At 42.1% G+C, this 25,740-nt stretch overlaps 1 protein-coding gene across 3 annotated transcripts in view; it reads right to left on the reverse strand.

The window, feature by feature from the left end:
* The window catches only part of zc3h3 (zinc finger CCCH-type containing 3), a 292,758-nt gene that overhangs the window by 9,758 nt on the left and 257,260 nt on the right, over positions 1 to 25,740 (reverse strand). Inside the window, exon 12 of one of the 3 annotated variants that reach the window (XR_011886238.1) lies at positions 5,042 to 5,227. The exons of the other annotated variants lie outside the window; for them this stretch is intronic. The gene's annotated coding sequence lies outside the window, so the exon portion shown is untranslated. The remainder of the gene's footprint in view (positions 1 to 5,041; positions 5,228 to 25,740) is intronic. 3 annotated transcript variants of the gene reach the window in all.

A 25,740-nucleotide genomic window follows, 5' to 3' on the forward strand; every position in this document is an offset into this window, starting at 1 on the left:
TCCACAGTAACAGCATATAGCTCTGCCACACTTAGTACAGTATTACTTCTATTACCAAACTCCAACTATACATCTTTCTCCAGCTCAGCTTCCTCTATTATACCGAAGGAACTTTCATTCAGCCTCTCAGTAAACTTGCAAATTCAATGACAGATATATTATTTCTCTTGTGTATTCATGTTCTCTAAGAACCTCATTAAGAACGTACAACTTAGTTCAACTATCACTTATGGTCAACAGTGAGAGGAGTCAGGTTTTAGGTCGGAAGACAACCACTAAATTAATCTTAAAATCTCTTACTTTAATATGATTCATTTCATGTGTCCGTGTTTGAACATTTTCAGACATCCTACCTCTCCCGCAAGTTCCGGAAGTCTCCCGCATATCGATAGTGGCTCCCTGATGCCCGCAAATTATATACAATATCCTGGAAATAGATTTTTTAAGAGGGAGAGGGAGAGCGAGCATCCTGATTGGTCTCTCTTCGTGCTAAGAGTGGTCCCCAACTACCGGGCCACGAGGAAACAATATGATTTGGCGATATGAAACAATACGAGTCAGCTGCACCTTTCCTCATTCCGTCACACACTGTTGAATTTTAATGCACGCGAGCTCATCAGTGACCCAAGATATGCAAAGGAATGGGTCCGTGACCCATTTGTGAATGTCCCCGGTGAATCATCCATGTCAGCGCGGGAAAAAGATCAACTCTTCGAGCTTGCAAATGACGGCGGGCTGAAAAGTATGTTTGACATAACATCTCCGCCGGCATTCTGGATCAAAGTCAAGGCTGAATATCCTGAGATAGCCATGGAGGCACTGAAAATGTTGCTTCCATGTCCAACATATCTCTGTGAAGCGGAGTTTTCTGCAATGAATGCAACGAAAACTCAACTGCAGAATAGACTGGACACAAGGAACCCCCTTTGAGTATCGCTGTCTCCCATCACCCCTCGATAGGACCATCTTATTGCAGGAAAACAAGCCCAGGGCTCCCACTGATTCATCAATATTGGTGTGTTGCAATGATTTTATATGTTCATACAGGGAAAATATGCGCTGTATGTTTAATATCCAAACGTTACTGAAAATGTTATGATGCGATTGACTTATCACCTTTATTCCGGTTGTGATTAACACCCCTGCCCCTGGTCGGCCGGTCTGCAAGAATATTGTCAATATTAAACCAGTCTGTGGTGCAAAAATGATTGCGGACCCCTGCTAAGTAGACCTATCAGTTTTCTCTGTGGGCGGGCTTTATAGTCGACCTCAAAAATAATGACAGAGTTGCTCGCTGCACTGTTTGCAACCGTGACTTTTCTATTGCCCATGATGGGTTAAAATGTAAAAAACATGTTGAGGTGAGTTTAACAGCATAGCTAACGTTACTTAAACTAGCTGGCTAGCTGCTAAGGAGCTACGCTATTGATGTCCTACTTGATGAGGCCAAACTCCCTGTAGACTTGCTTAAAGTTGTAATAGAATAAGTATGATAATATAAGTACATATTTTAATGTCACATTTTCTGCATATACCCAACTTGGTTTACAGATTAGACAAAATCACTAAACAAAGTATTACATACACCCTTGGAGGTCAACCGTAGGGGGGTGGGGATATGGGGTTGCGAGCGGCGGGGGCGCTACCTCCCTGAAACGAGTTTTTGCAGGGTGGAATGTCTGCATTTTCATGGTTAAAATTTCCAATCAAAATTTAGAAACACAAAATTAATTTGTTGATCTTTATGCTCCTGGTAGCTGGAAAAATATAAACTATGACCAATAAGATTGCATTAGGGAGAAGAGATGGATTAATGCATTATGAAAAAGGATACGTATTCAGGCATATGTGTCATGGAAATGCAAAGATTACAAATAAATTCACAACATAGATCAAAGTGCTGAATTTGTAGACTGAGCAATAGTGGCCATGGTACTATGACAAAGGGTCCGACACGAAAGAATTAGCCTTATAGAGCCTTCTTGCCAGTTTTTTTTGTCATGCAAGTTGCAAATAGTATAAACTCCCTACAGTGCAAGTGAAGCTCTATGTGCAGTGAGGCATGAAAACAAGGGTTAAATGTGCATGAATGTGCAGATTCAGCGCCAGTGTATTGCACTCTAGAGTACTAGGTACATTAGAAAGGAACATCCTGGGTCTGTACTCAGGTAGGCTGATTTCCTGCATATAGTTTATAGTGGAAAACTAGCAGATTAGAGAGAAACCTGTACGACTTTCCTTCGTAAGTTAATGGACGGAAATCAGGATTATTCCTTTAAAGACATGAAGCCAACCAATCTGACTTTCTAGCAGCTAGGGTACTCATGAGATGAAGATCTCTGAAACAGCTCGATCCAGGAAAAATTATCCCTCTTAGTTGAACTCCAGGCCGGATCTTCAAGTGCTGCTGTTGTGACTCCTGTCTCCCCTTCCCCCACCACCACTCCGCAGCCCTGTTTTCCTCAGATCCCACCGTCAACTCCTAGGCCCTCAGAGGCTCCATCTTCCTCTCACCCCAACCCTCCCCTCTCCATTGACACCCCCAGCCTCCCCCCTCTGATCCCAGCTCTCATCCGTGCCGGGTCTTTACCATCCCCTCCGACCTTCAACTGTCGGAGGCAGAACACTCTGTTCTCAGTAAGGGCCTCACCTTTGTCCCCCTTCGCCCACACCTCAGCGAGTTCCGTGTTCGCCACGATCCGGAACTTTTCTTCCGCCGTCTCCGTCTCCGAGCCTACTTCTTCGGCAAGGACTCTTCCACCCACCGATGACCCCTTCTCCCGTCTTCAACCCTCCTCTTCTTCATGGACATCCCGCTCTGGTCTTCTGCCTGCTCTGGATCTCTTTATTGCTAACTGCCGACGGGACATCAACCGTCTCGACTTCACCGCACCTTGTCCCCATTCCAACCTCACTCCTTCGGAACGCTCTGCTCTCCACTCCCTCCGCACTAATCCTAACCTTATTATTAAACCCGCCGATAAGGGGGGTGCTGTTGTAGTCTGGAGTACTGACCTCTACCTTGCCGAGGCACAGCGACAACTCGCGGATACCTCCTCTTATTTACCCCTCAATCGTGACCCCACTAAGGAGCACCAGGCCATTGTCTCCCACACCATCACAGACTTTATCCGCTCAGGGGATCTCCCATCCACTGCTACCAACCTTATAGTTCCCACACCCCGCACTTCCCGTTTCTACCTCCTACCCAAAATCCACAAACCTGCCTGTCCTGGCCGACCTATTGTCTCAGCTTGCTCCTGCCCCACCGAACTCATTTCTGCATACCTCGACACTGTTTTATCACCCCTTGTTCAATCCCTTCCGACCTATGTTCGTGACACTTCTCACGCTCTTTTCGATGATTTTAAGTTCCCTGGCCCCCACCGCTTTATTTTCACCATGGATGTCCAGTCCTTATATACTTCCATCCCCCATCAGGAAGGTCTCAAAGCTCTACGCTTCTTTTTGGATTCCAGACCTAATCAGTTCCCCTCTACCACCACTCTGCTCCGTCTAGCGGAATTAGTCCTTACTCTTAATAATTTCTCCTTTGGCTCCTCCCACTTCCTCCAAACTAAAGGTGTAGCTATGGGCACCCGTATGGGTCCTAGCTATGCCTGCCTTTTTGTTGGGTTTGTGGAACAATCTATGTTCCGTGCCTATTCTGGTATCTGTCCCCCACTTTTCCTTCGCTACATCGACGACTGCATTGGCGCTGCTTCCTGCACGCATGCAGAACTCGTTGACTTTATTAACTTTGCCTCCAACTTTCACCCTGCCCTCAAGTTTACCTGGTCCATTTCCGACACCTCCCTCCCCTTTCTAGATCTTTCTGTCTCTGTCTCTGGAGACAGCTTATCCACTGATGTCTACTATAAGCCTACTGACTCTCACAGCTATCTGGACTATTCCTCTTCTCACCCTGTCTCTTGCAAAAACGCCATCCCCTTCTCGCAATTCCTCCGTCTCCGCCGCATCTGCTCTCAGGATGAGGCTTTTCATTCTAGGACGAGGGAGATGTCTTCCTCTTTTAAAGAAAGGGGCTTCCCTTCCTCCACTATCAACTCGCTCTTGAACGCATCTCCCCCATTTCACGTACATCTGCTCTCACTCCATCCTCCCGCCACCCCACTAGGAATAGGGTTCCCCTGGTCCTCACCTACCACCCCACCAGCCTCCGGGTCCAACATATTATTCTCCGTAATTTCCGCCACCTCCAACGGGATCCCACCACTAAGCACATCTTTCCCTCCCCCTTCTCTCTGCATTCCGCAGGGATCGCTCCCTACACAACTCCCTTGTCCATTCGTCCCCATCCCTCCCCACTGATCTCCCTCCTGGCACTTATCCGTGTAAGCGGAACAAGTGCTACACATGCCCTTACACTTCCTCCCTTACCACCATTCAGGGCCCCAAACAGTCCTTCCAGGTGAGGCAACACTTCACCTGTGAGTAGACTGGGGTGATAAACTGCGTCCGGTGCTCCCGATGTGGCCTTTTATATATTGGCGAGACCCGACGCAGACTGGGAGACTGCTTTGCTGAACATCTATGCTCTGTCCGCCAGAGAAAGCAGGATCTCCCAGTGGCCACACATTTTAATTCCACATCCCATTCCCATTCTGACATGTCTATCCACGGCCTCCTCTACTGTAAAGATGAAGCCACACTCAGGTTGGAGGAACAACACCTTATATTCCGTCTGGGTAGCCTCCAACCTGATGGCATGAACATCGACTTCTCTAACTTCCGCTAAGGCCCCACCTCCCCCTCATACCCCATCTGTTACTCATTTTTATGCACACATTCTTTCTCTCACTCTCCTTTTTCTCCCTCTGTCCCTCTGAATATACCTCTTGCCCATCCTCTGGGTCCCCCCCCCCCTTGTCTTTCTTCCTGGACCTCCTGTCCCATGATCCTCTCGTATCCCCTTTTGCCTATCACCTGTCCAGCTCTTGGCTCTATCCCTCCCCCTCCTGTCTTCTCCTATCATTTTGGATCTCCCTCTCCCCCTCCAACTTTCAAATCCCTTACTCACTCTTCCTTCCGTTAGTCCTGACGAAGGGTCTCGGCCTGAAACGTCGACTGCACCTCTTCCTACAGATGCTGCTTGGCCTGCTGCGTTCACCAGCAACTTTGATGTGTGTTGCTTGAATTTCCAGCATCTGCAGAATTCCTGTTGTTTCCTCTTAGGTGGTTAGCAGATTTCACTTTTCAATAATGCCTTGAATTTTGTTTTATCGAAAGAAAAGGAATCTGAGACATGAGTGTGCCCTCTACAGACTGAAATTTACACAAGAACGCACAGTTTACCTCATTATAACTATTTGATAACAATGGCTCTGCATCAAAAATGACCACTGCTGACATTTTAGGTCATGGAATTCAGGAAAGTGAATAACTTTACAAGAGCTCTTACTGGGAACAAATCATGAAATAAATTATAAATGAAAAATAAAGAGAATAAATGCAGTCCCCAGGTTACAACCGGGTTCCATTTTTGAGAACTGTTTGTAAACTGAACTGTTCGTAATTTGTTAATGAACAAAAACATTGTGTGGGAGAGGATCACAGATATAGCTATGGGGAGAGTGGCCACAAGGCAACCTCACTGATGCATTAGTGAGTAAGTGAATCTGGTCGGTGCTCCCATGTCTGTTTGACTCCATCCAGATCCCAAATATTGATCAGGGATGGGAGTGAGGACAGAAGGCACAAAGAAGTGTTCTAACCCCACCCAGAAGATCTTTGCAGGTACCCAGCAGCTGGCAAATCCATTCCCATCCACCCTATTGGCCTCCCAAATGCTTGTTCATTTCCAAGGGCTGATAAGCTGGGTGTTCTTAACCCAGCGAGGACTTGTATCTGGTGTGGACTCCTCTACATCAGCGAGACCTGACACAGATCGGAAAACAGCTTTGTCAGACATCTTTGGTCTCCACTGCAAAAGGTAGCATCCCCCGGTGTTTATCTGCTTCAATTTGATTCCCCTGTCTGACATGTCAGTCCATCGCCTCATCTACTGTCATGCCGAGGCCAAACTCAGGGTAGAGGAGTGACAACTTCATATTTTATCTGGGTAGCCTCCAACCCAATGGCATACATATTGATTTCTCCAACTTCTGGTAGTTTCTCCCCTCCCTCCTTCTCTCTTTTCTCATTCCTATCTGGTTACCTCCTCACCCCTTCTTCTCATTTGCCCAACAACACCCCCCTCAGCTCTCCTCCTCCTTCCCCTTCTTCCCTGGTCTGTCGTTTTCTCCTATTAGATTCCTTCTTCAGCCCTTTACATCTTCCATCAATCCCTTCCCACGTTCTTACATCATTCCCCACCCCCACCATTCACCCCCCTTCCCCCTCACCTCATGTCACCCCTTCTCGGCACCTTTTTATTTGGTTTCTGCCCCCTTCCTTTCTAGTCCTCATGAAGGACCTTGGTCACATCAATTGTTTATCTCCCACCCTCCCCCCCAACATTGATGTTCCGTGACTTGACGAGGTTCTCCAGTTTTTTTTTTGTGTGCTTGTGTGTGTTCATTTTCACTTTTTCCAACCTACTGCACAGCATTCAGTGTTCACAGTGTGGCCTCCTCTCCTATCCACCGGAGAAACCAAGTGGATGATTGCTTTGCGAGCACCCTGAGCTTTCAGTTGCCTGCCATTTAAAGTCACAATCCCACTCTTTGTAACCTCCTACACTGTCACGAAACCCAAAGCAAGCTCACCTCATAATTCATCAGGGAACATTGCTTTTGCTAAGACTTAACATTAAATTCTCTCACTTTGGATAACACACTTAAAATAATTCTGTTAAATCAGTTATCTTTTCTTTTCTTCTCTTTGTATGGTCCGGTCTACTGAACATGTCCACTATGCAGAATTATATCAGCCATAAATTTCAGTTCACAGTACCTTATCCTACCTGCCAAGTGTTCATCCTATCAGGGAAATCAACATTTCATCAACATTTTGCTGTTACCCAAACCTATTGCTGTCTTTCACAGCTCTGATGAAGGACTCCTCATCTGAATTATTATTTGTTTCACTTACCACAAATGCTGGCTCACCTAATTAATTTTTAAATTTTTTTTAATCCTACACTTGTAAATCTAGCCTGCTGGGCAAGTCATCATTAATCTTACCATTAACAAATCATTACATAGGCATAGTATCTTAAACATTAATCCAATTCAGCTAATTCAGTCACAAACACACCTTTATTCTACATACATAAAAGTTGCTGGTGAACGCAGCAGGCCAGGCAGCATCTCTAGGAAGAGGTACAGTCGACATTTCGGTCCTGACGAAGGGTCTCGGCCCGAAATGTCGACTGTACCTCTTCCTAGAGATGCTGCCTGGCCTGCTGCGTTCACCAGCAACTTTTATGTGTGTTGCTTGAAATTCCAGCATCAGCAGATTTCCTTGTGTTTGCTATATTCTGCATATCTGTCCTGAATCTTCCCACTTACTGATAACCTATTTGGATCACTCTCTTTCCCCCTGTTCTGATGAAGGTCATAGATCGAAAACACTGAATGCTTCTCCTTCCCATTTTCTCAATATCTCTAGTTGTAATGTTGCAACTCATCTCCATCAGACTTACTGTGGGAGTGCAACTGATCTGCAGATCTAATCAGAAACTGTATGACATACAGTCACTCACACCTCAGGAATTAAGCTGTAATATATATGGATGACATAGACACAAAAGAATGCTGGAATCCGGAGCAACAAATAATCAACTGGAAGAACTCAACAGGTCAAGCAGCATCTGTGGGAGTGAAAGAACTGTCGATGTTTCAGGTTGAAACCCTGCATCAGGACTCATCAGAGGCAGGTTTTCAACCTAATACTTTAACAATTCCTTTCCTCGACAATGCTGCTTGACCCACTGAGTTCATAATGATTGTTACTCAACATATGCATGACAATTGAATTTACATGCATTTGGAGGCTGAATCCAAGTCATCAAGTCGTTCACTGAAGCTTACAAGAGGATAGGTCCTGCATCTGCAAGACAAAGGTCCCCATTAATCTGATTCCAAAGCAGCATACTGCCCTGAAATAATAAAGGTTCACAAAACCTTTGAAGACATGTTAAACTTTCCATATCTTGCTAATCACCTCTCGGTGAAGATAAATACGTATGATAATGCACCATGGAAAAATACCACCAAAGTTGTTTCTGAAAAACCCTACAAAAACACAGGATGGATAAACAAGTCAATGTCTATTTCCTCTCCCACGTCAGCGTCCCCACCACTGAAGGTCTTGTCACAGCATTCATATGCCCAAAACCAGACACTCTTATCCAAAGCTCTGTGAATGGAAAGGAATATTTGTGGAGAGAGAAAATGATTAAAAGATGCTTGCAGAACCTCCTTAAGAACTTGCAACATCTCTACTGATGTAATTATTTAGGCTCTTCCAGCTGCATTGCCTAGCAACATCCAACAAACCTGATTTAACCCTAATTTAATCATGGGAAATTTTACAATGGCTAATTAACCTACCCAGTATGTCTTTGGACCTTGAGGGGAAACCAAAGGACCCGAAGAAAACTTACAAACTCTATGAGGAGGATGTGGAAGATGTCAAGAAGATCAAGAAGTTCTTGGGAATTTCTGGCCCAAGTGCTCAAAGTGGAGAAGTACTCGGGTTGGTAAGAAGAACTCCAAATTTGTGCAGTGCAAGAAGAGAAGTCCTGTTCAAGCAGTGTATAGACTGCAACTCCTCAGAAACTACCAGCGCATTTGCCCATTTGGACCCATAGCTATATGTGGAAGAAACTGTGGTTCCCACTTTAGCCTCATCAGCCACTTTATACAAAACGATAATGGAAATATCTTTGATCTTGTGAGAATATCTAAGGAAAGTCAGTAAGCATTGTGTTTTAAAATTCTATGGGGAACTCAGGCCACTAAACCTCTTAGTAGCATCCACAAATTAGCAGAAAATGCATCTTTTTAAATTCAAGATTGTGCTCACGCAGGCCAAAACTTTAATAGGAAGAATTTTGCTGATACAGCAACATGGGTTGTGGAGGAAGAAAATAAGAATGAAAGTGAACCAACAATTTTGAAACCATACAATAGGGCAGTAGTAAGTCCTCAATGCATTGGTGTGCAACTCTGTGTGCCTCTTGAACGAAGCAGTTAGCTGGTGTATTTCAAACAGATTCATCTCCATTTCAAAGTAGTTTTTAAGAAAAGTTCAGTCTGCATCCATCACATAGAAGCCAGGTTGGAATTTCAAACCCACAAAGTAACAGTGGGAGTGGCATGTCATAAAGCTATCGTGAACTTGTGTAGCAGTTTAAATATTCGGAATTCAAAACATGCTTTAGCAGCCCACCCACTATCCTGAATCATGGATTTAACATTTATTTTGACCTTTTGTTGATTTGATGGAAATGATATCTGCTAAGCTGTAATTTTTTTCCCAAAACTTATTGCCCTTAAGAATATTTTCAGATTGCCCAAACTTTTCTTAGGGAGTGGAAATAAACAGACATTTATTTAGAAGTTACAGACCCTAGCGCTGATTCATGACATTTTGGCTAATTTATGTAGAAACAATGAAAACTGTTCTTCAGCTCTTGCCCTAAATAAAACACCAATACATCAACAAGTGCATGGTGATCACTGAGTTCAGCATTATCTGCTTTTGATAACTGTAAAGAGCAAATGTGAACTGGAGAATGGTAAATTTGCAAGGGAAATTTTTAAATTGTATGTTGGAATACCACGGTACACCATTTTGGTAAAACTCACTCTGAAAATGCATCCAAGTTCCTTTTTTCCTATCTAAAGCTGTGTTTACTGCACAGGTTTCCACTGATATCAGGATTTCTTCATGAGAATCTCTGAGCAGGATCAGGAGGAAACCTGTCAGTTGAACATGGCTGGAGGCCTCTTTTTAAATAGGTCACAATGTTGTGGAATCAACTGGATCCCACCACCAAGCACATCTTCCCCTCCCTCCCACTTTCTGCAGGTATTGTTCCCTACGTGACTCCATTGACCATTCCTCTCTCCCCACTGATCTTCCTTCTGACACTTTCTCCATTCCCACTTCCCTTTCTCACTTTATTTCCTTACTTGCCCATCACCTCCCTCTGGTGCTCCACCCCACCTTTCTTTCTTCCATGGCCTTCTGTTCTCGCCTATCAGATTCTCCCTTCTTCAGCCCTGTATCAGAATCAGAATTGGATTTATTATCACCGGCATATGTCGTGAAATTTGTTAGCTTAGCAGCATCAGTTTAATGCAATACGTAATATAGAGGAGGAAAAATAATAATAAAAAATAAATTACAGTATACGCATGTTGAATAGATTAAAAATCATGCAAAAACAGAAATAATACATATTAGAAAACTGAGGTAGTGTTTACAGGCTCAATGTCTGTATAGGAATCGGATGGCAGAGGGGAAGAAGCTGTTCCTGAATCGCTGAGTGTATGCCTTTAGGCTTCTGTACCTTCTACCTGATGGTAACAGAGAGAAAAAAGCATGCCCTAGGTTCTGGGGAGTCCTTAATATGGACGCTGCCCTTCTGAGACACCGCTCCTTGAAAATGTCCTGGGCACTTCGTAGGCTAGTACCCAAGATAGAGCCAACTAAATTTACGACCCATTGCAGCTTCTTTCGGTCCTGTGCGGTAGCCCTCCCTCCCCACTATACCAGACAGTGATGCAGCCTGTCAGAATGCTCTCCACGGTACATCTATAGAAGTTTTTGAGTTTTTTTGTTGATATACCAAATCTCTTCAAACTTCTAATAAAGTATTGTTGCTGCTTTGTCTTTTTTATAGCTGCATTGATATGTTGAGGCCAGGTTAGGTCCTAAGAGATCTTGATACCCGAATTTGAAACTGCTCACTCTTTCTACTTCCGATCCCTCTATGAGGATTGGTATGTGTTCCATCGTCTAACCCTTCCTGAAGTCCATAATCAGCTCTTTTGTCTTAATGACGATGAGTGCAAGGTTGGTACTGCGACACCACTCGTCACCATCTGAGATTCTACCAATAATAATTGTGTCTTCAGCAAATCTGTTGTCTCTCTTTCCCAATCAACTTCCTTGCTCTTTAATTCACCACCCCCCCTCAACTTTCCAGTCTCACCTGTCACCTTGTACTTCTTCCTCCCCTTCTCCCACCTTCTTACTCTGACTCCTCAATCCTTTTTTTTCCTCCAGTCCTGATAAACAGTCTCGGCCTGAAACATTGACTGTACTCGTTTTCTTAGATGCTGCCTGGCCTGCTGAGTTCCTCCAGCATTTTGTGTGGGTTGCTTGGATGTCCAGCATCTGCAGATTTTCTCTTGTGTACAGTGGAAGCTAATTCTCTCATCCCCCAACTATGGATGCCACAATTATCATTCTTTGTTCACCTGTCAGAAGAGTTTTCAGATGGGGCAGACTGGGAATGAATGAGGTCTTGTTATTACACTGAGTTAACTAGAGCTGCCTATGTGCTTTGTCAACTCAGTTTTTTGAATTTAACATTTCCTGTTCAAGAGAAGCACATTAATTTGAGATAATTATTTGTTGGATAGTAATTAATTCCTTTCTAGTAATGATATCACTTTGCCCTTCAAATCCTTGGAGGAAGAATTCAAGGTAACAAGAGCTAGAGAAGTGCTACAGTATAGGGACTCAAGTGATCTGAAGGTAGCTAGAACAGGGATCCAACTGAGGACTGGCAAGAAGTGGAGGGCAGAGGAAGCTGTTCAGGAAGCAGAGGCGAAGCTGCGTCACAGGAGGTTGGTGGGAGTGGTCACACGAGGCCGAGCTGGGCTAGGATCCTTTCCAACTCCCCAAATGGACACCAGAGGGAAGGAAAGGCGTCGTCTAGTTCAGGAGGAGGTGAGAGCAGTAGAGGAGGAGACGAGAACCTGCAAGGTGGTGGGAATGAAGCAACAGGGAGCTTGGACAAGATGGGAGAATGCGGTTGAGAGGAAAGTGATCCGGGCTGATCTTAGGAAAGCCGAACCACACCGCATCCAATTTCTCATCCAGGCAGTGTACGATGTGCTTCCAAGCCCATCAAACCTGCACACATGGGGCAAGGCAGAGTCATCTGCGTGCCCACTGTGCTCCAAGCGAGGAACCCTGAATCACATCCTCAGCAGCTGCGCCAGGGCACTTGATGAGGGACGGTACTGATGGAGGCATGATCAGGTCCTGAAGACCATCGCTGAAGCCATCAGCGCAGGAGTTGAGTGGGCGAAACGGTCCCAACTCTCCAAGCAGACCATTGCCTTTGTCAGGGAGCAGCTAATACCTGCCAAAAGAACATTTGCAGGCATCCTGACCTCTGCAAGGGACTGGCAGCTGCTGGTGCACCTCGAACGGCAGCTGAAGTTCCCCAACCATATCACAGCCACCACCCTGCAACCAGATACTGTCCTTGTGTCTGAGTCTACTAAGCCGGCAGTCCCCAACCACCGGGCCGCAAAGCATGTGCTACTGGGCCATGAGGAAACGATATGATTTGGCGATATGAGTCAGCTGCACCTTTCCTCATTCCCTGTCACGCCCACGAGATCATTACCCGTGCGTCATCCGTGTCAGCGCAGGAAGGAGACCAGCTCCTCAAGCTTGCAAATGACGACGGGCTGAAAAGTATGTCTGACATAACATCTCTGCCGACATTCTGGATCAAAGTCAAGGCTAAATATCCTGAGATAGCCACGAAAGCACTAAAAACGTTATTTCAATTTCCAACATATCTCTGCAATGAATGCAACGAAAACTAAATTGCGGAATAGACTGGACATAAGGAACCCCCTTCGAGTATCGCTGTCTCCCATCACCCCTCGATAGGACCGTCTTGTTGCAGGAAAGCAAGCCCAGGGCTCCCACTGATTCAGCGATATTGGTGTGTTGCAATGATTTTACATGTTCATACGGGGAAAATATGTGCCGTGTGTTTAATATCCAAACACTACTTAAAATGTTATGATGCTATTGACTGATAAGTGGCTTATATAACCATATACCAATTACAGCACGGAAACAGGCAATCTCGGCCCTTCTAGTCCGTGCCGAATGCTACTCTCACCTAGTCCCACCGACCTGCACTCAAGCCATAACCCTCCATTCCTTTCCTGTCCATATAGCTATCCGATTTTTCTTTAAATGATAATATTGAAGTTGCCTCCACCACTTCTGCTGGAAGTTCGTTCAACACTTACTTCAAGCTCCCCTGTCCTCCCCTGATAATTGACCTATCACTATATTCATGCGAGGAAAATACGCGCTGTGTGTTTAATATTAAATTCGTTAGATAAATCCTTTTAGAAACAAAACTGAGTGTATTAGCCACTTATCACCGATATTCCAGTCGTGAATAACACCCCCCCGAACAGAATCGCCAAAAACAATTTGTAGAAAAAAAATCGGAACGTACACGCATGCGCACTGGTGCCCACGCAAGGTTTCATGGTCATTGTAGTCTTTCTCGGGGTAAACACAACGTATTTGACTGCTAGTCTTGTCCGTTGGTTACCCTACCCCCCCACCCCCACTCCCCCAGGTCGGCCGGTCCGCAAGAATAGTGCCAATATTAAAGCAGTCCACAGTGCAAAAAAGGTTGGGGACCCCTGTACTAAGCAAGTGGTTCTGCTGGAGCTGACAGTCCCATAGGAAGATTGCTTGGAAGAGGCCTTTGAAAGTTAGCTCTCCAAGTATGCAGGACCGGTCAGCAACTGTCAGCAGGCTGGATGGAGAGTGAGGTGTCTCCCAGTGGAGGTTGGTTGTAGGGGATTCGCAGCCTGTTCCTTAGCTAGAGCCTTCAGCAATTTGGGTATCGAGGGACAGAGGGCCATCTGTAGTACCATCAATGCGGCAGAGAGGGCTTCAAGATGGCTGTGGCTCAAAAGAGGGGAGCCATGGAGTCATAAGTAGCTAGCCATCTGGACACAAGCTGGGGTCTGATCAGACTCGGCTGGGTCACCTGGAGGAGGTTGTATGATGTTGAAAGACCCGAAACACCCGATGATTCCAGGAACATCACTGAAGATGTGTCCAGAAGCATCAGTAGATATATATACACAGATAGAGAATTATGAAAAGCACTTTAACATGATACCTAAAAATACATTAACTCCTTTACAGGAACTTGGAAACATAAAATGGGAACAGATGTTCTCAGGGAAATGTACGGTACAAATGTTCAGAGGATATGTGCGTGGTGTTCTGCACAGGTACGTTCCAATAAGACAGGGAAAGGATGGTATGGTACAGGAACCATGGTGTACAAAGATAGTTGAAAATCTAGTCAAGAAGAAAAGAAAAGCTTACGAAAGGTTCAAAAAACTAGCTAATGATAGATATCTAGAAAATTATAAGGCTAGCAGGAAGGAGCCTAAGAATGAAATTAGGAGAGCCAGAAAGAGCCATGAGAAGGCCTTGGCGGACTAGATTAAGGAAAACCCCCAAGGCATTCTACAAGTATGTGAAGAGCAAGAGGATAAGACGTGAGAGAATAAGTGTTTCAATGGAAAGGTGTGTATGGAACCGAAGGAGGTACTTAATGAATACTTTGCATCTGTATTCACTATAGAAAAGGACCTTGGCGATTGTAGGGATGACTTACAGCAGACTGAAAAACTTGAGCATATAGACATTAAGAAAGAGAATGTACTGGAGCTTTTTGAAAGCATCAAGTTGGATAAGTCACCGGGACCGGAGGATTAGAGGGTTGCAGATGTTCCGTATTCAAGAAAAGGAGTAGACATAGCCCAGGAAATTATAGACCAGTGAGTCTTACTTCAGTGGTTGGTAAGTTGATGGGAAAGATCCTGAGAGACAGGATTTATGAACATTTGGAGGGGAATAATATGATTAGGAATTGTCAGCATGGCTTTGTCAAAGGCAGGTTGTGCCTTACGAGCCTGACTGAATTTTTTGAGAATATGACCAAACACATTGATGAAGGTACAACAGTAGATGTAGTGTATATGGATTTCAGTAAGACATTTGATAAGGTACCCCATGCAAGGCTTATTGAGAAAGTAAGAAGGCATGGGATCCAAGGGAACATTGCTTTGTGGATCCAGAACTGGCTTGCCTAGAGAAGGCAAAGAGTGGTTGGAGACGGGTCATATTCTGCATGGAGGCCACTGACCAGTGGTGTGCCTCAGGGATCTGTTCTGGGACCTCTTCTTGATGTTTATAAATGACCTAGATGAGGAAGTGGAGGGATGGATTAGTAAATCTGCTGATGACACAAAGACTGGGGGTGTTGTGGATAGTGTGGAAGGCTATGAGAGGTTACAGCGGGACATCGATAAGATGTAAAACTGAGCTCAGAAGTGGCAAATGGAGTTAATCCAGATAAGTGTGACTTCCATTTTGGAGGTCAAATATGATGGCAGAATATAGTATTAAGGGTAAGACTCTTGGCAGTGTAGAGAATCAGAGGGATCTTGGGGTCCGAGGCCATAGGACACTCAAAGCTGCTGCGCAGATTAACTCTGTGGTTAAGGCGGCATATGGTGCAATGGCCTTCATCAATCGTGGGATTGAGTTTAAGAGCTGAGAGATAATGTTACAGTTGTAAAGGACCCTGGTCAGACCCCACTTGGAATACTATGCTTAGTTCTGGTCACCTCACTAGTGGAAGGATGTGGAAACTATAGAAAGGGTACAGAGGAGATTTACAAGGATGTTGCCTGGATTGGGGAGCATGCCTTTCAAGAATAGGTTGAGTGAACTTGGCCTTTTCTCCTTGGTGTGATGGAGGATGAGAGGTGACCTGATAGAGGTGTATAAGATGATGAGAGGCATTGATCGTGTGGATAGTCAAAGGCTTTTTCCCATGGCTGAAATGGCTAACACAAGAGGGCACAGTTTTAAGGTGCTTGGAAGCAGGTACAGAGGGGATGTCGGGGTAAGTTTTTTTTTTATGCAGAGAGTGGTGAGTGTGTGCAATGGGCTGCCGGTGACTGTGGTGGAGGCGGATACAACAGGCTATTTTAAGAGACTCCTGGATAGGTACATGGAGCTTAAAAAAATAGAGGGCTATGTGTAACCCTAGGTAATTTCTAAAGTAAGTACATGTTTGGCACAGCATTGTGTGCCGAAGGGCCTGTATTGTTTTCTATGTTTCTATATGCATTAAAATGTTTTGACTTTTCTTAGACTAGGTCTAATATTTTCAATATTAAACATAGTGTAAGAGCTCAAGAGTATTTTTGTGAGGTAAGGCTCTTTAATAAGGAAAGGTGCACGCTTGACCATTGTGGCTAGATCAATTTTGCTCAGCTATTTTATACAGCAAACTCTCAGGACACCAGCCCTTAAAGAGATAATCACTTGGAATGTACATCACACTGTTATAAATGGTGTGGCTTGGGGAAGGTGGAATAGAACGAATGGAGAGAGTCGGTTGCATACCTCCCAATTTTACTGAGATCCCAACCACAAAGAATCACTCCTTTGGAAGATTTGATGCACTGGGCAGCAGGAGGCCCTTTAAGAGCAATTACCTGAAGAAACCAGAAACTAATGACTTTTCTGGAAGTAGGTGCAAAATGTGGCACTTACAAATGCACAACCCCAAAAACCACCATTCCAGTCAGACAAAACTTCAAATGCTACCCACTCCAACCTCTTCTACTGAATTCAATGCACTTCATGTGGTTTCGTCTAAATCAATGAGATCAGTTGTTAATTAGGTGACTGTTTTCCAAACGCTTGTGCTTTGATTCCAATACTACCATTGAGTTATTTCAACTCCACTTCCCAGTTCTATATTGTCCTATCTGTCCTCTGCCTTCTCCACGATCATGGTGAAGACTTACGCAAACTAGAATACCTCATATTTTCCCTGGATGATCTACAATCTAATATTAACGTTAAATTTTGAAAATTCAGGTAACTAACACCCCTTATGATCTGTTCTTTCTTCTTCTGATCTACTCAAGTTCTCTCACTACTTTTTCTGCTCTATTACATGGATGCACATACCTTAATGGAGATACATTTCCACAAGCGGCACCCGTCATCCAGAACTTTATCCTACCTCACTCATTACTTACGTTTAAACTTTGCAAATGACAGCAGTTCATTCAGCAAAACAGGGTCAATGCTTGATTACAGGAGCTACCTTGTCTACTCTAACTCACAAGAACTTTAGAAATAGGAGCAGGAAAAGGCCAAGTGATTCTCTGAACCTGCTCCAAGAACACAGCTGATTTTCTTCAATGCTATTTGCTGCAATATCTCCACATACTTTGATTTCCTTTGAATCTAAAAATATTGATCTCTGAATGAACTCTATAACTGAACATCCACAGCCATCTAAGGTAGGGAATTCCAGAGATTCATCATTGACTGCGGGATGAAATTTTTCATTTTCATTTATCTCTTAATCTGAGACTATATTCCCTGGTTCCATAAACCTCAGCTATGATAAACATACTCCCAGCATCCTGTCAAGCCCAATGGAATCTCTTATATTTTAAACTCTAGAAAATACAGGCCTACTACTCTCAGTCTCTCCATACAGTAAACCCATCATCTTTGGTACTAGTTCCATTCAATGATAATGTCCTTCAACAGTACACAACAGGAAATGACTCTTGGATCATCATGGTTTACTGGTTCAAATGTTCATTGTAGAAACATGTGGGGTTGTTGGAGAAATATATAAAGACCTCAGGTGGTCATCATATTTTCCCACAGTGTTACTCTGGCTAATTTTACAAATTCACAAATACTCAAAAAGCCACAAAGGAGCTTGCAAACCATAACTGATAGTGAAATAGATCTAATTTCCATAGGAAATTTTAGTATAGTCCTCCCAAGTCTTCTCTGCTATTTAGTAAGACTGTGGTTGATTAGATTTTGCAACTTATCTCTGCATTCCATTCTATCCAAAACACCTTCTCCATATGCACCAATTTCTTCAGAATAAAGGATAATACTGTTAGCTTTCTACATTACTAGCTGTAGTTGTATGTCAGTCTTTTGCAAATAAAACACGTGCTTCCTAGTCCTTCTGTATTTTCAGTGCTGCAATCTATCACCTTCTTTATCTTCCTAACAAAATGGACAATTTTATTTTTTCCCACTTTATACTCCATTTGTCAGATCCACTCACATCATCTATCTGTAGAGCTTTGAACTTGTGTTATAGTCTTTTCATTAATTTTCTATTTACTTTGGCCATCAGCAAATTTAGCCACTATACCTTCATCCAAGTCAATTACGTAAAATGTGAAAGCTTGACGCCACCACTAGCATACCATTTGTATATCTTGCCAACCAGAAGAAAAGGTATTTTTATGCCTAACTGATTCCTACAAGCCAGCCAATCTTTTATCCATATCAATATCTTACCACCTACACTGTGAGTTTTTATTTCCTACAATACACCAAATCAAATACTTTCTGGGTATCTAAGTGATTCAACAGCTCCTCTTTCTACAGGACTTATTAATTCTGCACACTACTGTAATAAATTGGTCAAATATAACTTCTCTTTCACAAAACCTTGTTGACTTTGTCTGATTAACTTGAAGTTTTGAAAGTGGCCTGCTACATCATCGTTAATGATAGCATGTAATATTTTCGCTATGACAAACATTAAACTAATTAACCTGTAAGTTTTCAGCTGTCTCCTTTCTTTGTCTAACAAAGGAGACACACTTGTAATTTTCTCATCTAATGCTACCTTACGGAACGTAGAGAATTTCAGAAATATAAAACTAATACATTAATTACTTCACTAGTCATTTCTTTTAAGAACCTAGGATCAAGTTTATCAGGTCTGGAAAAACTGTCAGTCCCTAAATCAAATAATTCATTCAGTACTGATTCCAAATTTTTAACTCCCAATTTGCAGCATTTCTGGAGTATTACTTGAATCCTCTATAATCACAAGTGATGTAAAATTATGTTTAACTTGTCCTCCATCTCCTTATTTTTTGATGTTCATACCTGAGAAACCATTCCTCTAAGACAAACACACACTCAGTTAACTCCTATTTTTAAAACTATAAATTCTTGCTGTTTTGAAACTATTGACTAGCTTTAATGCAAAAACTGCTCTTTCATTCTTTCTATTATTGTAGTGATTAATTGTTTTAAAAACTTGGCAGACTCCTCTGATTTGCCATCCATCTTTGCACAACTATCCATTCATTTATTTCAGTTAAATTGTAATTTTTTTGATTTTACACAAATAGTGGGTTCATCCCTTGAAATTCTGTTTGCTGGAATGTACATATTCTGAGTTTTCTGAAAGGCCCTCTTAAAAGGGAGAGAAAAGTTAATCCAAATCTTGACTGACTGAGCCGATTCCTTCATTTTATTTGCCAGTTCATTTAATTGCATAATTTAATTGCTGCTCTTTTAAAAAATCTGAAAAAATTACAGAGTAATAAAGTATAGAAACATGACCTCTGCTCACCATGTCTATGCCAACCAAGTACCCCTCCACTCATTCCATTTACCAGCACTTGGCGCATGGCATTTTACACCTTGGCAAGACATGTGCTTATCCAGATACTTATGAGGGTCTCTGCCTCCACACAGTCTAAGGCAGTACTTTCCAGACTGTGGCCATCCTCTAAGTGAAAAAAATATTTTCTTCAGATCTCCTCTTTCTGTCCATCTTAAAATCCTCTGCATTATAAGCAAAATATTTCCACCCACCCTATCTATGATCCTCAAAATTTTGTATTGTGCCTCTTAGTTCCTCCCTAGCCTTATCCTTTCAAGGGAAAATACATCTAGCCTATCCAACACCCCCTCATAACCAAGAAGTTCTGTCTTAGGCAATCTCTTCTCCACCTTCTACAATACATTCATTTCCTTTTTATAATGTGGAGGCCAAAACTGCACAACGTTTTCCATCTGTGACTTAACTGAAGTTTTAAACTGATTTCCTTACTCTTATATTCTCTGCTCCAGCTAATGAAGACCAGTATCCAGTATGCCTTCTTTACCAACTTACTTATCTCTGCTGCCACCTTTAAGGATCTCTGGATTTATACAAGTGCCCCTGTTTAAAGCTCCACTATTCTTGCTATATGTCCTATCCTTATCAGACTTCTCAAAATATATCTACTTGTATTTATCAGGATTAATTTCCACAAGTCATTGCTCTGTCACTGACTAACTTACCAGCTGAACTCATTCTGTAACCTCAGACCACTTTTGTAACCTCAAACCACTTCTCTCATCTTGGACTTATTCTTCTTTCCTTCAAAGTAAATATATCATAGTATAATCATTGTTCTTAAAGGTATATTAATGATCCCATTGTAAATCAATGACATCTCATCATACAGTCTGCTTTCTTATTGGGCTGACTGGCCAATATGGTGCTGGTCATATAAATTATCTTGAAACATACTTTGAACTCTTCCTGTTTGATATTTCCAAACTGCACATATTATTACTTTAAGTTCCCTTTATGTTCCATTTTGTCATTTGGTTACAATTAGGGGCTTCGACATCACTCCTACAAATGACTTCTTGCCTTTATTATTCCTCACCTTCATGGAAACAGTCTGGTTTCCAGAGATAGGGTCATCACTCTCTACTGAGCCAAGATCATCACAAATTAATAACACCATTCCTTCAACTCTTCCCAGCTTCCTGTACCTTCCTACCATTACACTTTAATATTCTGAACCCAGATTATGAATGCATTTCTGACCATCACTGACCCAACTAACAAAATGATCCATGCAATGGGAATCTTCAAGGTTCCACACAGTAGGCTTACTCAGAAAGTCCGAAGGCACGGGATCAAGGTAAGTTTGGCCAGGTGGATTCAGAACTGGCTCGTCTGCAGAAAACAGAGGGTTGTGGTGGAGGGAGTACATTCAGATTGGAGGGATGTGACTAGTGGTGTCCCACAAGGGTCGGTTCTGGGACCTCTGCTTTTCGTAATTTTTATTAATGACCTGGATGTGGGGGTAGAAGGGTGGGTTGGCAAGTTTGCAGATGACACAAAGGTTGGTGGTGTTGTAGACAGTGTAGAGGGTTGTTGAAGATTGCAGAGACATTGATAGGATGCAGAAGTGGCAGATGGAGTTCAACTCAGAGAAGTGTGAGGTGGTACACTTTGGAAGGACAAACTCCAAGGCAGAGTACAAAGTAAATGGCAGGATACTTGGTAGTGTGGAGGAGCAGAGGGATCTGGGGGTACATGCCCATAGATCCCTGAAAGTTGCCTCACAGGTAGATAGAGTAGTTAAGAAAGTTTATGGGGTGTTAGCTTTCATAAGTCGAGGGATAGAGTTTAAGAGCCGCGGGGTAATGATGCAGCTCTACAAAACTCTCGTTAGGCCACACTTGGAGTACTGTGTCCAGTTCTGGTCATCTCACTATAAGGAGGATGTGGAAGCATTGGAAAGGGTACAGAGGAGATTTACCAGTACGCTGCCTGGTTTAGAGAGTATGCATTATGATCAGAGATTAAGGGAGCTAGGGCTTTACTCTTTGGAGAGAAGGATGAGAGGAGACATGATAGAGGTACACAAGATATTAAGAGGAATAGATAGAGTGGACAGCCAGCGACTCTTCCCCAGAGCACCACTGCTCAATACAAGAGGACATGGCTTTAAGGTAAGGGGTGGGAAGTTCAAGGGGGATATTAGAAGAAGGCTTTTTACTCACAGAGTGGTTGGTGCGTGGAATGCACTGCCTGAGTCAGTAGTGGAGGAAGATACACTAATGAAATTTAAGTGACTGCTAGACAGGTATATGGAGGAATTTAAGGTGGAGGGTTATATGGGAGGTAGGGTTTAAGGGTCAGCACAACATTGTGGGCTGAAGGGCCTGTACTGTTCTATGTTCTATTCCACTCTATCAAGGGCACAACCCTTCCCATCAAGGTAATCTTCATGAGCTGCGGCCTCAGTAAGGACCTCCACCATCCAGGCTATGCCCACTTCTCATTGCTATCATCAGGAAGATCCCATGAATACTATTTTTTTTTATTCCTTTTTGCATTATTTATTCATTTTGTAACCCATCATAATGATTTTATAATTTTATTGATGTTTTGCATGATAATGCTGCTGTAAAACGACAAATTTCTCAACATATTTCAGTGATAATAAATCTGATTTTAATTAGTTTTTACTTTTGGCAATTTGGAACATGTTTTGTCTGATTGGTGACACATTTATAAAGACTGAGATATAATGGGTTGGGAAGTATGGGATGGGAAGCAGAGAGAACCAAAGGAAGAAGGCAAAGGATGGACTCAGTATAAACATATATAGAAAGGAGACAAATAATGAATTGCACAATATGGCAACACCTTCATCAGATTGAACATGAATAAAGTTTAGTAACAGTTAACTGAATGTCAGACTTCTGCATGTAGTGATGATTTTATTGGAATCTGTCTGAGGAAGGAATTTTGGCCTGAACATCAAAGGAACTTGCTCTCCTCCAGATTCTGGCAAATCTTTGATCTCCAGTGAACTGCAACAACAGACAAGACCATGTAATAGTGTTTAATTTATAGAATGGCATCTCCAATAATGCAGAACTCTATCAGCCTTGAGGCGAAATAAATTCTTGGGAGTCTTAACTTACAACTTTCTGAAGTGACTGAAAATACCACAACTGTCAGGGTCACGTTGAGTAAGACTGAAAATGAAAAATAAATTAGACGGCGATAGTAACATATCTACCTGACAAGCTGAATTTGGAAAGAATGAATGTACTTGTGCCTTGAAATCACTCCATGTTGGCACTAAATGAGTTCTGAATTACACAAACATGCTTGCAAAAATTGTACAAAAAGAACTTGAAATGTCCGGTCATAGAACATTACTGTTGGATTATCCTGTGTAATACTGCTGCACTGAAATAATATACTCAGCTTCAACTCAGTGTTCTCTATTGATGTTTTGCAGGCTCCTGTTGTTGTTGCAGAACACAGCAGGTACCACTTCTCTGGTCAGCTCAGACCACAACAAAGTACTTATGACAGACTGCACTCAGTGAGGAGTGGAGTTTGTGATCAACTGCTCTTTGAGAAATCTGCAAATGAAAGGATATGCCATTGTCTACTCTTCTTGATCCAAGGATTAAGAAAAAAGTAAAGGGAAGTCTACTCTCAGGAGTCTGAGTGACCTCTTCAATGAACAGAAAATATTTAGATGTGGCAGCCTGGAATGATCCTGAGGCCAGAAAATAGATTGACCATTTAAAAACAAAGCAGACAAGGCATACATATAAGTGTTACAAGTGAGGTCACAGCAGGTCAGAGATTGCAGTGAGGACAAGAATGAGGGTTTGACTGCTGGCTGTTCAAATAGCAGTTTAAGGGGAGAACCAGTTGTTTTGTTTGAAGTGAATAAACACTGTCATTCTTCAGATCATTTATGTTGAAAACCCCCCTGCTGGCAAAACTAACAATTTTGTACATCATTTTGGACATCATTGAGGAAACATTTTCATTGAGAATAAAAAGTTGAGTAAGAATGAAAGTTCTTTGAAAATTAACAACACAAATTTTCTGTCAGTTAACCTCCCAGAAATAAGTACAACATTACTGTAGGTTATTCTGATTTTTCAAATGCAAAGCAACATTTATTTTTAAATTATGGGAAAAAAATTCTAATCTTTGATGATTTATAACTCCTTAGAATTTTGATCTGTATTACCTTTCAACAGTGTAATCTCATTTTCCCCCAAGAGAAGTTACATCTAAAAGAACACAAATTTCTATTTTCTTATTTATTTATTTATTTATTTATTTACACATTTATTTGGAAGTTGATTAAAACATTCTGAATGCTGATGACATTATCTAAAGAAACCTGAACATGAAAGGTCAAAATTAGTTTAAATGACATATTTGCTGAAGCACACCAGGTTAATGACTAGGTCTGTGATGACGTTAATTCAGCTCTCCTGGACTGCTGTGATCAGTGTCTTGCAAAATGCTAGAAAATCTCTTTTATAAAAGAAAGCGAGGTGTGCTAAGAAATGAGATATATAAGAACTATAAAGTAACAACAAAAAAATCTTTAATTAATAAGAGGTTTTTTTTTAAGTAAATTGGATGATTTTATTGATCAAAATATTTCTTGGCTAAAAATGAAGGACAATTGTAGAGACAAAACAAATCTCCTGGAGGAATTGAAAGGGCTGAGCAGCTGACACTTGGGGTTTTCAGGGTTTTGACCCAAAATGTCAACAATTCTATTCTTCCCACGAAAAACAGCCCTCCAGCAGATTGTTTGCCACATCTGCAATCTTGAAGGAAAATGTATTGGACTTATCCTTGGTTAATATGGTGGGTCAATTGTGAAGGGGGCATGAAAGTTCACACTTGTGCAATCTTTTTTTATTTAGCATAAATTATAATTGTTCAGATCACCCTTCCCCTTAAGATGTCATCTCACAACCTTTTATCAGGCCATCTAGTTTAGCATTAGGCATAAGGAAATTTGGAAACAATCTGGGGAAAGTTGCCAGATTCTAGACATGCATAGCTTTAAGTGGCACTGAAGACAGTATTGTGGTCTCAGAATGTAATGCTGGTAATCAGCTATGGGTAGATAACTTTAAACAAATATCCTTATATCAAGCTATATATAGTTCTATTCACTTTTGTAAAAATTAGTACTGTTTCAAAGAATTACCAACAGATATACAGCCAACACCCACGTTACTGTGGGTTTGCGTTCTAAGAAGATGGTCCATATCACAATTTTGTTAATGCAAAACCATGTCATCCATTTATGCTCCAAGAAATGTGAATTGAAAAAAAATTTTATATTGTACCTTAATTTCTTTATAACTTGAATACTTTAACCTTGTTTCTAAAAAAATCAATCTCAATTTCTATTCACTCATCTCTGGAACCATACAATTGATAGCATTTATAAACAAGGTGTTCAAAACTGAGATCAAGCCAACCTACTCCAAATGGCAGTCTTGTACAATGGTTCCAACATCAGCTCCGAGTCAGGAAATTGTGGTTTGAAATAGGCAGGTGGGCAAAGTGAAGTTGAGGTTAGAGGCTCAGCTATCATCATATTATAAAGGCTAAGCAGTTTGGAGAGACAATATGACCCATTCCAACTCAACAATTTCTGTTCTTTTAAGATGATCTTTCATTCCAGTGCATAATTGTCCACTACTAAAATCCCATTTTGGATGAAATGTTAAACCAACCTCTTTTCTCTCTTAGAATATGATAAAAGGTTGTGAGATGACATCTTAAGGGGAAGGGTGATCTGAACAATTATAATTTATGCTAAATAAAAAAAAAGACTGCACAAATGTGAACTTTCATGCTCCCTTTACCACTGAATTTCTTCATTATCTCATTGCTATTCATGGGACTTCACAAATCAGCTTCCATGGCTGAGTGTTCAAAATGCTGCATAAATGGGACTTTGTTTCCTTCAAAATGTCCCAAAAAAATGACTAGCCCAGCTGCCCTAATGGCTTAACTAAGATCACTGGTGAACAGCTGAGGCAAACAGGCAAGGAAGCTCACAATCTGTTGAGTAAACAAAACCCTCTTAGTGATAGCTGCTTTGGCAGGCATGCTACAAGAGAGATAACTCCTGAATAAGGGTTCTTCATCTGATGAATATCCAGCAACACCTGGCTGAAAATTTGATGTGTGGACAATGACGGGAGCCAGAAAGCTAATGCTCACATTGTTTTTTCACAAGGAACATCAGGTGCTTGTGGAACTGTACAACTAGGAGTCAATACTTTCAGAGAATGATTGAA

Source organism: Mobula birostris, chromosome 1 (genome assembly GCF_030028105.1).
Source record: "Mobula birostris isolate sMobBir1 chromosome 1, sMobBir1.hap1, whole genome shotgun sequence".
In the NCBI taxonomy this organism is placed as follows: domain Eukaryota; kingdom Metazoa; phylum Chordata; class Chondrichthyes; order Myliobatiformes; family Myliobatidae; genus Mobula; species Mobula birostris.